The sequence below is a fragment of the Neophocaena asiaeorientalis genome, unplaced genomic scaffold (genome assembly GCF_003031525.2).
Source record: "Neophocaena asiaeorientalis asiaeorientalis breed wild unplaced genomic scaffold, Neophocaena_asiaeorientalis_V1.1 scaffold42, whole genome shotgun sequence".
Classification (NCBI taxonomy): domain Eukaryota; kingdom Metazoa; phylum Chordata; class Mammalia; order Artiodactyla; family Phocoenidae; genus Neophocaena; species Neophocaena asiaeorientalis.
In genome coordinates, this window is record NW_020172633.1 from 2,468,889 (window position 1) to 2,485,954 (window position 17,066).

Sequence of the window (17,066 nt, forward strand, 5' to 3'; positions counted from 1 at the left end):
AATTGAAAATGTGGAAATTATATATGCAAGTTTTTAAAATATTATCATTTATGAATTTGATATTTCTGACTTTAAAATATTTAATGCAATTTAAAGGATTTATAATTTCTATAGTTGTGAAATTGAAAACACAAAATTATATTGAGATTCTTTCAACCTTTTATTTTTTTAAAATTTGTTTATTTATTTTATTTTTTAATTTTGGCTGTGCCGGATCTTAGATGTGGCATGCAGTATCTTTTTTTAGTTGCGGCAGGCATGTGGGACCTAGTTCCCCGATCAGGGATCAGATCTGCGTCCCCTGCATTGAGAGCACGGAATCTTACCCACTGGACCACCAGGGAAGTCCCTCAACCTAACTTTTAACAATGGTTTCTATAGGGACTTCCCTGATGGTCCAGTGGTTAAGACTCTGAGCGACCACTGCAGGGGGCATGGGTTCGATCCCTGGTCAGGGAACTAAGAACCTGTATGCCCGTGCGGTGTGGCAAAAAAATAAATAAAATAAAATGGTTTCTATAGTTGTAAAATTGGAAAATAAAGTTGTATTATTGGGATGCCTTCAACCTGTCTAACTTTTAGTAATGGTTAGTAAGACCAATTCATTACATAGTGATAAAAAGTATAACTCCAATTTTATCCAAAATATAAAAAGAAGTCTTAAAACTCAAAAATAAGAAAACAACCCACTTTTAAAAATGGGGGAATTCCCTGGCGGTCCAGTGGTTAGGACTCTGCTCTTTCACTGCCAAGGGCCTGGGTTCAATCCCAGATTGGGGAACTAAGATCCTACAAGCTGTGCCGTGCAGGGAAAAAAAAAAAAAGGTCAAAGATCTTGATGGATGCCTGAGCAAATAAGCATATGAAAAGATACTCCACATCATATGTCATCAGGGAAATTCAGTTAAAACAACAATGAGGTAACACTACAAACCGGTTAGAATGCCCAAATTTTGGAACACTGAAAACACCAAATGCTGGTGAGGCTATGGAACAACGGGAACTCTTATTCACTACTGGTGGGAATGTAAAATGGTACAGCCACTTTGAAAGATAGTTTGGTGGTTTCTTACAAAACCAAACATACTCTTACCATGATCCAGCAATTGAGCTCCTTAGTGTTGACCCAAAGGAGTTGAAAACTTTTGTCCACACAGAAACCTGCACATGGCTGTTTATGGCAGCTTTATTCATAACTGCCCAGCAACGAAGATGTCCTTTAGTAGATAAATGAGTAAACTGTGGCACACCCGGACGATGGAATATTATTCAGCACTAAGAGGAAATGAGCTCTAAAGTCATAAAAAGACATGGAGAAAACTTAAATGCATATTATTAAGTGAAAGAAGCCAATCTGAAAAGGCTCCATACTGTACGATTCCAACTATATGACATTATGGAAAAGGCAAAAGTTGGAGACGGTAAAATGATCAGTGGTTGCCAAGGTTTGGAGGTGTGGGGAGATGGAGAGGCAGAGCAAAGAGGATTTTTAGGGCAGTGAAAATACTCTGTAGGATACCATAATGATGGATATAAGTCATTATACATTTGTTCAAATCCTTTGAATGTAGGACACCAAGAGTGAACTGTAATGTAAACTATGGACTTCCCATGATTATGATGTTCAATGTACGTTCATAAATTGTAATAAATGTACCACTCTGGTGGGAGATGTTGATAAAGGGAATGCTATGCAGGGGGTATATGGGAAATCCCTGTATCCTCCCTTCAATTTTTCTTTAGACCTTAAACTACTTGAAAAAATAAAGTCTTAATTAAACAATAATTTAAAATGTGCTATACATGTAGAAAAAAATTAACCTTATACCTAATACACAATCTAAAGCAATTAATCAGAAATTTATGTAGATGTGATTTGTATGTATTAAGGGAATATTTTCTTACTTTTTATAACATCAAAAGTAAGAAATCTAAATATTAATGCTATAGAATGATATATAAAATATATTGATAAGATGAATTACTTTGCAATTACTAAGAGTTATGCTTTAATTTTTTGAGGACTTGACAAAATTCTCCTCTGAAAAATTTAGTAAAAAAAGTAGAACAACAAACTTTACATAGTCAGACCCTTTTTCATGTGCATGTGCAAATTGTCAGATGTTTCTATACCACATATATGACACTTTTATAATTTTACTATGTATTAAGAGTGCTGTGATTTTAAGGAATTCCAAAGAAAGGTAATTTGTAAATAGACTGCTCCCCATTTAAGGCAGTATGGTAAATCTAGAAAATATGTATTATATTTTTGTAAAGCAGATGTACTCATCTATTTATGCAAAGCCCTACTGTATATATCCCCAGTCTTCAAAACACTAAGTGGGTCAGAGAGAAGGATAAGGCACCGTCCATCACAGACAGCAGCAATAACCCTCTCCTCCTAATCCCAACACACACACACACACACACACACACACAATTAACCACAATTAATTTCCACCAGGATGAGGTAGAAAGCAGTTTTTTTTGGCTGTGTTGGGTCTTCATTGCTGTGCGCAGGCTTTCTCTAGTTGCCGCGAGTGGGGGCTACTCTTTGTTGCGGTGTGCAGGCTTCTCATTGCGGTGGTTTCTCTTGTTGCAGAGCACGGGCTCTAGGCACGCAGGCTTCAGTAGTTGTGGCTCGCAGGCTCAGTAGTTGTGGCTCACGGGCTCTAGAGCGCAGGGTCCGTAGTTGTGGCGCACGGGCTTAGTTGCTCCGCGGCATGTGGGATCTTCCCGGACCAGGGCTCAAACCCGTGTCCCCTGCATTGGCAGGTGGCTTTTTAACCACTGCGCCACCAGGGAAGCCCGAAAGCAGTTTTAAGAAAAACTAATTTGGATATTAGTATCTGGAGATTTGCACTTGGATTTAGTGTCTTGGTTCGGGGTTTTGATCTAAATGCATGCATTGTATGCCCTACTACAGCAGAATACATAACATATATGTAATATATGAATAACGTTTATTATAAAAGTAAAAGTAATTTCAAAATTTGTTATTCAAACAGAGAATTATTTAATGACTAACAGAATCTTGCACTGTTTACATATTGCACCATTCTTTCTACATATAATATCTGCCTTAATAAAATCAGATATATAAAATCTGAATTTAAAAAAGCTATAAAGAGATACTAATTATTTCGAAGAAAATTTTTGGTGGCAATTGTACTGGTGGTATCTGTTTATTTGTAGACTAGTAAGCACTGTCAGAGACATTCATAGAGCATCTTAGGTACTCTTTTTTTTATTGGAAATTAATCAAATATCAATACAGTAATCTATAAAATTTAACATCTAGAGTTAATTTGAAAAACACTTATTATTTATAAAACAATTTGGCATAAATTTTTAGGAATTCACTTATTGTAAAGAGTAAAATCTTAAGTGAAAATAGCAATAAAGAATCTACGTATAGAATAAATCAATACAGAATAGTCATTCAATTCTAATTTTCCTATTCCTCCCATAAGAATTGTTTGATATTTTGTGCTTCAAATTCAATTGAGCCTCCTCAATACAATCTGTGAGAATAACCATGGGTTAATGAAGGGATTGATCAATTTGCTAGTTAATCCATAGTGCATGGGGAAGTAGCTATTAGAGAAACCATGGAAAGAACAGCTGGTCTGCTTGTTGAGAAAAAAAAAAAAATTCTTATTTACTGGGTTCATTCCAAAGATGCTAACTACATAGGTCCCCAGGTATACTGGTGGTGGTTGTTTCCTTTATAATCATTCTGAACTGTGATTTTAGTGGAATCACATGGGCAATATTTACTGCCCAAATGGAACAGTAGTACTCCCTATATACTAACTATATTCAGCACAAATGAATATCTTCAAGTATTGTTCAGTCAATGATATTCTGATTACCAAACAGCTGCAGTGAATATTTTTCACTTGTTATATATTGTCCTTTATTCCTTTAAAAATAAATAAGCATTATAAATATAATTAAAATAAACTCTAGAAATGTTACAGAATCCAAAAATGCAGAGATTTTTGCTTATGATAAACCTACTTTTTACTGTAGTACACAGTGACAAATATAGCAATCATTTTAATACTTTCCATTTATTATTCATTTTGCCACCCTTTCTCAAAAAACACAACACTAATAGAAGGAAACCCATAGATCAGTTCCAATTTTAGTATATTTAAATGAAATTATTTTTTCTTCTGATTTTGTAGACATTCATCCTTATGGAACTGTTTGTTCTTAACAAATGAAATAATAGAACTATCAAAGGGACTCAATTCAATAAAACAAAAATATTCTGTTGTCATTTTTTTTTGTATCAGTAGTAAGAAGTTACTAAGAAAATACAATCCTTTGTGCCGTGTACATATAAAATATGTATTGTGCTTCTAAGAGGCAACAGGACACAAGGTTTTTGACTAGAATCCATTCTTCTGTAAAATTAAGGATATTACCTGGTTAGTATAATAATCTGAGGTAATCCATTGTAGTCAAATCTATACTATAATCAAATAACTTTTAAATGAAACATAGGTGTTCATAAAAGAAAGCCTGTAACAGGGCTCACATAGCTTCTACTTAGAGTCAAGGCTGTACTTTCTAGAGATCATCTAGAGATCATCCTTTGTGTAGAAATAATTTCATTAGGGATCTCTGACAAATCTCTAATGTCATTCTTTTCAGGTGGTGTGTGTGTGCGTGTGTGTATGTGTGTGTGTGTGTGTGGCCAGTAAAGAACCCTCCATGAATGGCCTATATCAAATGACCAGTATCAAATTATATGATTAATGCTACAATTTAATAGCTCTACACACAGTTTTTGAACCATGGCCATATTTATTATATAGTCCTGTCTATTTTGCAACACTCTCCCCATTTCAACAGAGACATTCTTCATCTTAAGTGTTTATGCTAATCAACTCATAATGTACAATCATTCCAGACTTGCAATTATCAGACTACAAAACACTGCTTTACAGCAAACTGTACACCAATAATGTAGAAGCGATTAATCTCTCTAGTATTGTTCATTTGTTGCTATGGAAGTACTGCTTCTCTACAGAGCTATTAGTAAACATTATATTAAGATTGCTGCCAATGACAGAGTCAACCTCGACAAACTGCAACAAATGCAAAGCAACATTATTGCAGTCATGCTCTGCCAGGCATGCACACATCAGAGCATGTTTTTTATCAGGACGATTTTGTTTCAGTGAAAAAATGCAATTTCTATCATAAAACATGTTGATAGAGAACTGACTACACATTGGTATTTATTGGCAATGTATGCAATTAAAATGTATCAATAATTTAGAATTCAAATATTTTTTCTTTTTCAAAATGAAACTGTATGCATATCCTTATTATTGTTGAATATTTCTTTGATTACAGTGAACACTTGGCACATTTCCCTTCAAACTTAAAAATATGTAATTCTTTTCTTTCTAGAAACACTGCAAAGACATTAAAATATGTTAATTTTTGAATAAAAATTAATGTAGCACATCATATATTAGCTTGGGAGGAGGGACAGAATCTTGTGTTATATACAACACATTTGGTCACATTTGATTGAAGTGACATGTGGGCTGAAATAATTTATTCATTTCCATTAGGACTCATAACAATATATTTCTGTAAATACATTTCACTCTTGGCACGAAGTGAAGGAAAATATTTTTAATTGCCATGTAGTATATTTAGCTGCTGGAAAAGCTGGTTTTGATAAAATTTTTCTCTAAACAAATGTAGATTCGGCCTGTATCGATCAAGTTAAAAGGCTTAGCATATCTTTTTACTTATTACTAGAAGATTGTTGTTATAGTTGCCACTTGACAAAGTATTCTTTGAATCTAAGATAATATGCAATAATCTCAAATTAGTGAGCTGAATGTATTAGAGAAATAACTGCATTAATTTAACTGCCTTGGTGCCTTTATTTTATTTTATTTTTTCAGTTTTATTGAGGTATAATTGAAGGATAAAAATTGAATATGTTTAAAGTGTACAGCGTCATACTCTGACACGTATATATTATGAAATGATTACCACAGTCAAGCTAATTCACATATCCATCGCCTCACGTAGTTACCTTTTGAATGTGTGTGTAGTGAGAACACTTATAGCAAATTTCAATTATATAATATTGTTAACTATAGTCACTATACAGTGTACTTCAGAATCTCCAGAACTTATTCATCCTGCATAACTGAAATCCTTTTGTCATTTATTCTTTCACTCATTCACTCATTCATCATAAATAAATACTTGAGTGCCTACTTTAGCTTACTTTTAAGAATAAAACATGAATTAGATACTCTGCATGTTCTTAAAGAACTTAGGAACTAGTAGAATCAGGGAGAGAGACAGGTTAGATAATTAGTGAATCAAGTGTTTTGAGATAGTTTCACACAGGTTGCTTTTATTTAGTCCAAACGAATAATTTAGTAATAAACTCAAATTATCTACAACACAATTGATCACTTCATTAGTTGACCATTTCAGATTTAAAAAAAAAAAGAAATCATTGTTTAGAAGTTAACACAAAGGTGCTATTTTGAAGTTTTCAGAGAAAATAGCAGAATAAATAAATGTTGCATTCCAGATTAACAAAACAAAGCTGATTTTCATGATCAACCATTAATTTTACCCAATAGGATAACATTTGTGTTTACCTACACAATAATATTTTAACAGCTATAAAGTATTGTCTAATTAACAAAATTTTTATTATTAAAAGTCATTTTAGGGACATCCCTGGTGGTACAGTGGTTAAGAATCCACTTGCCAATGCAGGGTACATGGGTTTGAGCCTTGGTCCGGAAAGATCCCACATCCCACGGAGCAACTAAGCCCAAGAGCCACAACTACTGAGCCCACGTGCCACAACTACTGAAGCCCGTGCTCCTAGAGCCTGTGCTCCACAACATGAGAACCCACCACAATTAGAAGCCCACACACAGCAATGAAGACCCAACACAGCCAAAAAAAAAAAAAAAAAAAAGTCATTTTAATATTTAACAGATGATAAAATGCCTACTGCTAGATTGACCAAAAGGAGATTTCCAAAATCATTTAAAGTACTATACCACAAGTGTAAATGTTTCAGTTCATTACAGTTAATGAAGGATGGTGGGTCTGGAAAAGATTCCACATTGGATGTAGTCACGGTCATTTGTTCTGTTCATTAAATCATTATGTTATCATACTTGCACAAATCTTTCAACTTTAATATATTAATCCAAAACCAATTCTTTAAGAATTTGTGTCAGGGCTTCCCTGGTGGCGCAGTGGTTGAGAGTCCGCCCGCCGATGCAGGGGACACGGGTTCGTGCCCCGGTCCAGGAAGATCCCACATGCCGCGGAGCGGCTAGGCCCGTGAGCCATGGCTGCTGAGCCTGTGCATCCAGAGCCTGTGCTCCGCAACGGGAGAGGCCACAACAGTGAGAGGCCCGCGTACCGCAAAAAAAAAAAAAAAAAAAAAAAAAAAAAAAGAGTTTGTGTCAAATGATACACTAAATGTAAAAACTGTGTTTTAAATGTTTTATATGTGTGTATACACAGACACACATACACACCACGCACATATATTATATACATATATACACATATACCCACAATTAAACGCATATAATATATACATGCAATTTCCTGACTATCATATTGCATTACTTTTAAAATCGTAAGCAATATTCTTTAAGGACTTTGTTCATCTACTCTTGTGCTATAGTAATATTTACATCAGTTGTAGTTAATTAATAAAATATAACTATCGGACTTATTGAATAAATACTATTAAAGTCAGCTAATATTTGATAGTAATCAGCTTGAAAGTGAGGAGAAATAGCTTTCAAGAGCTAATTTGGACAGTGAAACTCATTTTCATCTAAAAAGCATTAATGTGTGACAAAGTTGCTAGATTCCCAAAGGCATCCTGGAACTCATTTTATCTGGCTACATCATTATGGAAATCTTGAACTTTGATCTTCATTAGGCACTCACACTTCTATAATTTTGGTTAGACACCACCCATACCAGTGTTTTGCATCAAATGTTTGCACATGTAGTTTTGGTTTAGTAAATGAGTGTGGGGTGCAACTGAAACTTAGGGGTTGAAGGTAATTGACACTTATGCTGGGTATTTACAAGTGGGAAACCCTTTCTTGGGAATAAAGCAAGTGAAGCTGTAAGAAACAGCAGGTTTTCTAAACTGAAAATAATTGGCAAGCAGATAGTTTTAAATCCAAAAAATCCTGAGAAACGTTTTCTCACATTTCATGTAACAATGATGGTAAACAGCACCCAAGTGCAAAAATGAAAATACGGGCTGAGATGGTATACTGTCCGTTTTTGGACAGGACAAATGAGTCTTATGCAGTGAAGAGTGCTAAGTATCTTTAAGTCCACAGTGTGATTAATAAGAAATTTCACAAATGTAGAAAAATTGAGTTGTTTTAATAAAATAATAAATTGTCAATAAGTTTATTTTTGTTTCATATCTGAATGGAAATAATAGTAAAATTTCATTACATGAAGAAGAGAAAATCCTTTATACCTTATTTTTGCTTGTCCTCTACAGAAAATCGTTGGAGACTGAGGAAGTACAAAATATTATCATTATAAAGCATTCTACCTAGACCAAAAAAAAAAAAAAAAAAAGGCCTATCTTATCTTTCAGGGTTGATATCACCCATAGTTTAAGTCAGATATTTTTGTTTCTTCCCATTCTTCCTTCTTTTATTCCCAACATTCCTCTCTCAATGGTTTTTTAAGTGCATATGAGAAAAATCTGAGGATATTTCAAAAACATCAAAATCCTTCCTTTCTTCCTTTTTTCACTATGTATTTATAAATCAACTTTATTGAAATAAAGTTCACATAACAATTCATCCATTTAAAGTGTCCAGTTGTATGTATTTTAGTATATTCATAGAGCTGTGCAACCATCAACACAATCTAACTTCAGAATATTTTCAAATTTCTGCCAAAAGGAAATTCTTACCCATTAGCTGTCACTTCTCATTTTACCATAACCTGAGCACCTCTGTCCTATGGAACCATTACTCTGCTTTCTATCTCTATAGAATTGCCTATTCTGGACATTTTAAGTAAATATAATCATACAATATGCAACCTTCTGTAAATTCCTTCTTTCGCTTAGCATAATATTATTCAAGTTGAGGCATGTATCACTACTTATCTTTTATTGCTGAATAATATTTTAGTGTATGGCAATAATACATTTTATTTATCCATTCGTCAGTTGATGGACGTTTGGTTTGTTTTCCCATTTTGGTTATTATAAATAATGTTGATCTAATCATTTGCATATATGTTTTTATATATTCATATGTTTTTATTGAATCTGTAGATCAATTTTGGGAGTATTGTCTTAAAAATATTAAGCTACATGAACAGGAATTTATTTAGATAGTCTTTAATGCCTTTCAATAATGCTTGTTAGTTTTAAGTGTAAAACTCTTACGCCTCTTTGGTTAAATTTATTCCTAAGTATTTTGGGCTCTTTTGGTGCTATTGTAAATGGAATTGTTTCCTTAACTTTGTTTTTGGATGGTTCATTGCTAATATATAGAAATGAGATTGATGCTTGTGTATTGATAGTGTGTCCTGCAAACTTGCTGAAATTGTTTTTTTACTTCTAATATTTTTTCATGGATTATTTAGGATTTTCTATGACAAGATCGTGTTATGTGTTAATAGAAATAGTTTTGCTTTTTTCTTTCCAATCTCAACACTTATTTATTTATTTTTCTTACCTAATTACCCATGCTAGAACTTTCAGTACAATGTTATATAGAAATGTCAAGAGAAGACTTCTTGGTCTTATTTCTAATCTTGGAGGGAAATAACTCATTTTTTCACCTTTAATTATAATGTTGATTCTGGGTTTTTCATAGATGCCCTTTAACGGTTTGTGGAAGTTCCTTTCTACTCCTAGTTTGTTGAACATTTTTATCATAAAGTTGTGTAGGATTCTGTCAAAATTATTTATGCATCCATTGACATGTTCACATGTTTTTCTTTATTGCATTAATATGGTATACTATATCAATTGATTTTGAGATGCTTAACCAACCTTGCATTCCTATAATAATCCCCTTCATCTTAGTTTATAACTCTTTTTATAAATAGCTGGATTCTGACTGCTAGTATTTTGTTGAGGGAATTGTACATATTTACATTTGAAATACTGATATGCAGATTGCTTTGCTTGTGTTATATTTGTCTCATATTAAAGTCAGGGTTTCACTGGCTTCATAGAGTGAGTTGAAATGGGTTCTCTCCTTGGTATGGGCTGAATATTTGTGTTTCCCAAAATTCATCTGTTGAAGCCCTAACCTCTAGTGTGACAGTATACGGAGATGTACCTCTAAGGGAGTAATGAAGATTAAATAAAAATGGGACCTTGATCTGAGGGGAGTAGTGTAGAGATACAAAAAGGAGCATCAGAAAGTTCAATCTCTCTCCCTCCTTGCACACACCAAGAAGAGGTCACGTGATCACACAGTGAAATGACAGCTGCCTCCAAGCCAAGAAAACAGGCACCAGAATGGCCTACATTTCTGCTGCCTTGATCATGGAATTTCCAGTCTCCAGAACTTGAGAAAAATATTTCTGGTGTTTAAATCACCTAGTCTATGGCATATTATTATGGTAGCCTGAGCTGACTACTATACTCCTCTTGTATTCTGGGCAGAATTTGTGGAAGATGAGTATAGATTTCTTTTTTTTTTTTTTTTAATTTGGTAGAATTTACCAGTGATGCTGTCTGAGCCTGGGTTTTCTTTGTAGGAATTTAAAAAATCGAATTCAATCTTTATACTTGTTATAGGTCTATTCCAACTTTCTACCTCTTCCTGCTTAGGTTTCAGTAATTTGTGTTTTTGTAAAGGAGTTTTTCAATTTACTCCAAGTTGTCTAATTTATTGGTATATAGTTATTCACAGTATTCCCTCATAATTCTTTTTATTGCTGTAAGGTCTTATTGAAGGTGCTTTTTCATTCTTGATTTTTAAAATTTGCATTTTCTCTTTTTTTCTTGGTCAGCCCAACTAAAGTTTTTCAATCGATTTTTTAAAAAATTATCATTTGAGAAAATTCTCTATTATTTTTCTATTCTTTATTTCATTTATTTTTGTCTTTGCCTTCATTATTTCCTTTCTTCTGCTTTCTTTGTATTTTATTTGTTTTTCTTTATCTGGTTTCTTAAGGTTAACTCAGGCTATTGATTTGAAATGTTTCTTCCTTTTTTAATGTAAGCATTTATAGCTATTTATTTCCTTCTGTATACTGCTAATTCTGCAAAATAGTTCTCCTGAATTTTAAAGCTTCTGGTGTCCTTGTTGAGTTTTTACCCTTGTTTTTAATCTTTTATCTAGGGATCTGCCCTGAGTCAGCATAAACACGTTATTAGTTTTGAATGCTCCCTCCTTAGATGGCTCTGCTATGGGGATGGACAGTCTTTCAGACTGCCAGGATGACTATTACAATATTTTTAAGCCTGGCTTCCTGAAGTCACCTCTGGATCAGAGTAGCTTATTGTTCAGTCAGATTTAAGAATTATAATGTGGTGGTGAATATTACTCAAAGTCATGATTCTCAAACTCAGACCAACAAAGTGTCTAAAGCCTGGGCTCTTTCCACTGCTTACTTCCATGTTCTGGTTTCAACACTAGTTTTGCCAATACCATTCACCTTCTGTCTCTTCTTACTGGGTTATTTTTGTCCTAGACCATTTGGATGACCAGAGGAAAGATTTAAATATGATAGGACACTTGGGGGCAAATTGGAGAAAATACAGAGCTAGGACTCTATATTATTAGTATATATCTATATTAGTCCATTTTCATCATTGTCCAAAAAAGTCTAACGCATACATACTATTTCTCTGTTGTATGTGATAAAAATACATTTTCTTGGCAGGTTTCAGATTCATAGACTTGAATTTCTGTCAACTTTTTCACTAATTGTAGTGCTTCCTTGTCACAGTTTCTTAAAACTAATGATGTAAAATAAGAGTCATCACAAGAAGACACACTGGAAACTAAAATAATCTAGCAGAGTCATGCTTAGGTCGGTGAATATGTGCATTTTATGAAGTTGTTAATATGTGTTTTAAATAAAAAGAAACAGATTAGCATTGCCAAAAAATTCACATCAAGGAATACTCTCTCTGTGTCTGTCTCTGTCTCTTTTTATCTTAGTAAGGAATGGAATATGCTATACTTTTAAGGAACTAAAGATACCCAAAGTGGCTATTTTCAATGTAAGAAACATTTTCATTTATTTTCTGAATGGCTGGATTTGAGATAAAGAATATACTAAATTCAACATTACTGCTCATTACTTGGAAGCAATTTTGTGTTAAGTAGGGAGTTATTCTATGATCTATGTATTCTTTATTTCTAGCATTGAAGTAATTTTGAGTATTTCAAGGACATTCTTTAAAGAAGGGTGGACAATTTTTGGCAATTCTGGCTTAATCATTACACATAAAAGAAACATTAGTTAAGCTCAAAATGAGGTAGTAACACTTCCCCCTGAATTAGCTCACCAGCCAGTGGAAGTCAATCGATTTTATTTGATTTACACCTAATACTTTTTGACATTGTAAGGAACGTGGTTACCACAGTGATTTTTGCATCAACACAACCATCCAGGAGAGATGGCTGTATTTTCTTTGTTAAATTAGAGCTATGCTACTCTACCTCATTTACATCCTTAAGTAAAGCTGAATTGGAATGTTTATGCTACTAATGAACATATGCTCCAAAGAGGGGATAGCGGACACTTATGCAGAGGCTCATGTTATTTGCGACTTCAGTTTTCTGTGCCTAAAAACATACTCTTATTTACTGAGAGCTCAGTGTCTGCTAATGATGGATCAATACCCTAGAAAACAAAAGAAAAAAATTTTCTAGGGAGATTAGAATACACTGTGACTGGCCAACATGTTCCATTTTTATCTAAGTGCAGGAAGCCAGTTTATTTTCAGACCACTGCTTAGTAACTATGTAGGCAGAACAACAGGAATTTAATAACCTTAATACAACTCTCCATAAAGTATAATTTTGTTTTTTAAAGCATTATATAAATTTTAGTAACTCCATATTTCATTTTTCCCCATTAAGAAATTAAAAAACACACATTTGTCTATGCAAGGTTTTAGAGAAATAAAATCAACTTCTTTCATGCCTGACTCTATCCCGACCATCACCAAAATCACTACCAACAACAACAAAACAAAGCAAGCAGGCAAAAAAAAATCTGTAGCCTTTGTTTAATTCACAGTTTCTTATATTTAAAGGATCATGGGTATTTTAGGTAAAATCTATTAATATCCTGAAAACATTTTAGCTTTTTGAGAAATCCTGTCTTACAGAGGAGTATTCATCAGACACAATCCCTTCTACAGGAATAACCTACCATAGGAGACCAAAATATAGATATTAAAATATCGTGCCCTTTTGTTAGTGCCTTCAGATCCGAGAAACAGGATTAACAAGTCTCTAAAACCCATGTGCATATACTTGGAATTTTATCTCTTCTTTCTGCCTCTATCTGCACACCTATTCCAAGAAATAACCGAGTTCTTCACAGTTTGATGTTTGTCTGGCACTCAACAATTAGATATAACAATTGCTGATATTCTTGTTTTACTCATTGTCTTTTTTCTAAGTTATGATCTGTCCATTCAACTCAAAGGGCATCTACTTCTTTTGTCATCTGAACCAAAATTCACATTACCATATACTAATTCCATGTTAAATTCCATGGTCAGTATCCCTGCTGGTATAATTTCAGTCACACTGATATGAAATCATTCATTCAGGACGTGGAAACAGTTTGGAGGTACATATTTTGCCAGAGTTAATTAGGTGATAACTTTGTATATCAAGTTATTATACACAAATGTTATTATTAACAGTAAAGGACAAAGCTGGAACTCAAAGCTAAAATGTCCAACCCTATTTTCCAAGTGAAACTGATCTATTTTTATAAAACAGTCACTCTGCATTACAGAGTACTTCTTATCTGAATCTTTAGAAACTGAGTTTCATGGAAAAAAAGTCAGCCAAATCTTCCAACAGAAGTCATTGTAACATACAAGCATTTACTAAAGAAGTGACTTCTCAAAAATTTCTTCTCACTTACTACTAGCTTAGGGCATATACTTTCTAATGGTGGTAAAATATTTATTAGTTTCACATATCTTTGTGTTGTAAATACAGTTCTATACATGGAAAAGTGAACAAATTATTTAAAAATATTCAGTATTCTATTTGATGATTTTGGAATAGTTTTAAAATCATACTCAAGCTCATTGACTACTTAGAATCTGACAGTTTGATCTGTTAATACTCAAATGAAAGAAAATCAATGAGAAGTTTCCACAATGAGTGAACCGAGTACAAGATTATTGATAGGATATTTTGAAAACTGATGAACCATCACATTTTAGTACAGTTCTATACATGGAAAGTTCTATACATAAAAATATTCAGTATTCTATTTGATGATTTTGGAATAGTTTTAAAATCATACTCAAGCTCATTGACTACTTAGAATCTGACAGTTTGATCTGTTAATACTCAAATGAAAGAAAATCAATGAGAAGTTTCCACAATGAGTGAACCGAGTACAAGATTATTGATAGGATATTTTGAAAACTGATGAACCATCACATTTTTTTGTTGTTTCTTAAAAATGCCCCAAAAGTCACTCTCAAAATGCTAAATGAATGATAGTATCTGAAATACTGCACACACTATAGAAAGACAAATTATGTCCTTCTGTGAATATTAATGATTGAATTATGTGGTTCTAAAATCTGGAGTGTAGTTGCTGTTATAATCCCAAATGTTATAATACAAAAAAGTATTCTTATATGCTTATTTTCTCAAGATAGCCTCCCAATACAACTCTTTTCTCATTATTTATACTCTGAAAATTGTTTCACATTTTCAAAGAAGTCACTTAAGGTGGCTGCTTTTTCCCCCAGATAATTCAGTTTTCCTGACACAAAGTGATTTATCATTTGTCATTAAGAACGTTAAAGCAAACTTCAAAGGATTCATCAATTTTTTCTACAAATATATTTGAGAACCTACCATGTGTCTGGCACTGCTCTAATTGTTTTTTGATAAGCAATAAACAAAACCTGCTTACATTGACTCAAATCTCATGAAAGACTATAAACAGGTAGGTATATCAAGAGACGTGGTGTAGGATATGAAGAAAAGTTAAGCAATTGTAAAAGGAAACAGAGAGGTGGTAGTTGTACAGTCAGGGTTCTCCAGAAAAACAGAAAACAGAACCATTAGGGTGGTGTGTGTATGTGTGTGTGTGTGTGTTTGTGTGTGTGTGGTGTGTGTGTGTGTGTGTGTATATATATATGAAGATATATTATAGGAATTGGAAAACGGAGGCCAAGAAGTCCCACAAACTATTATGTACAAGTGGAGAACCAGGAAAGCCATGGTATAATTCAGACTCAGTCCAAAAGCCTGAGAAACAGTCAGTGGTGTAACTCCCAGTCAGAATTCAAGGGCACCAGAACAAGTGGTTCTGGGGAGGAAGATATCCCATTTCAAGAGGACGGTGAAAGAGTTCTCCTTTTCTTTGTTCTTTTTTTGTTCCATTTGGGCCCTCAAGAAATTGAATGATGCCCACCGCGTTGGTTAATGTTAAGGGAAAAGGGTTAATGACAGAGTTAAGTGCAGCGTTTCCAGGGTTTGAGCACACTGGACATGCTGAGGAAGAGTAGCCAGGCCACAGTGTTGTGAAGTCTCCGGTAAGGGAATAATAATAGGAGATGGAATCAGAGAGTTAACAGGAATAAGGGCATGTCATTCTAAGCATTTTAGATTCTATTCTCATATGAGAGGGGGAACCTTTGAAGTTCTGAGCATAGGGGTGAAATGAATTACTTTCGTCTTAAAAGCATAATTATCTGCTGAATAGAGATCAGCATATGTCTTCCTTGTCTCATAATGCTGAACTGGGAGAAAGGGCAATAGCAGGGAGGAGACCAGTAAGTAACACTCAATCCACCAGGAGGAAGACTTGACTTGGGCTGGGGTGGTAGTCATGGAGGTACTAAGAAACAGTCAACTTTGGGACATATTTTAGTAGGACTTGGTGATAGAGTTATGTGTGAGTGAGAGGGGAGAGAGATTGCTTTAAATATGCTAGTGGGGAGGAATAAATGAGAAAAAAAGTGTTTTTGTTTGTTGGTTAGGTTAGTTTTTCTAGAAGAAGGAGACCCAATCACAAGTAAAGGCTGAGAAGGAAGGACACACTGGAAAGAGAAAAATTGAAAATGCAATATAAGGTAATAATTGGTAGGATATTATTTTACATTAGTCAGGTTGGAAAAAGAAAGAAAGGTATAAGTGGAATAGCTAACTTTGAAGGAAGGGATACTTACTTAAACAGAATACTTCCTTAAACAATGAAGATACAGAGAACTTAAAAGGAAGAGAGCAGGAAAATGGAGAGATGTCCATACTAGATGACTTCAATCATGTCTAAATTAAGAGTAAACAGGGTGGTGGTAGAGATGTAATGTTAGTTTTTACTTTATTCAATACAACGTAGATCTATCTATTTGTGTTCTTTGACTTTAAAATACCATTTAATTAAAATGGGGACATTGAGTCTAGACTTGTTGAGAAATAAAAAAAGAAACAAATAAAACAAGAGCCCACTGAGAGAAGTATTATTTTGCACATCTCCATATATCTTTCAGTAAAATTTCAGTATGAACTTTGACGAGAATCAATAACCAAAAGGATTCCATGCCACTGGAATTGTACAGATATTCTCAGAAATGCCTTGTTCAAGGTTAGGAATCCTGGTTTTACTCCATTTCGAATCAATAATCCATAGTCTAGTGCTTGCTCCATGACATTTAACCAATACTCTCTTCCATTTGCCAAGCTCAAGGAACTTTCCAACTCTTTCCAGCTCTTACTGTCATGCATTTTATGAGGGAAGGTGGAGGTTAAAGTTCTCTATATGGTTTAAGAGCCTATATGGTTTAAGAGGAAGTTTATTTC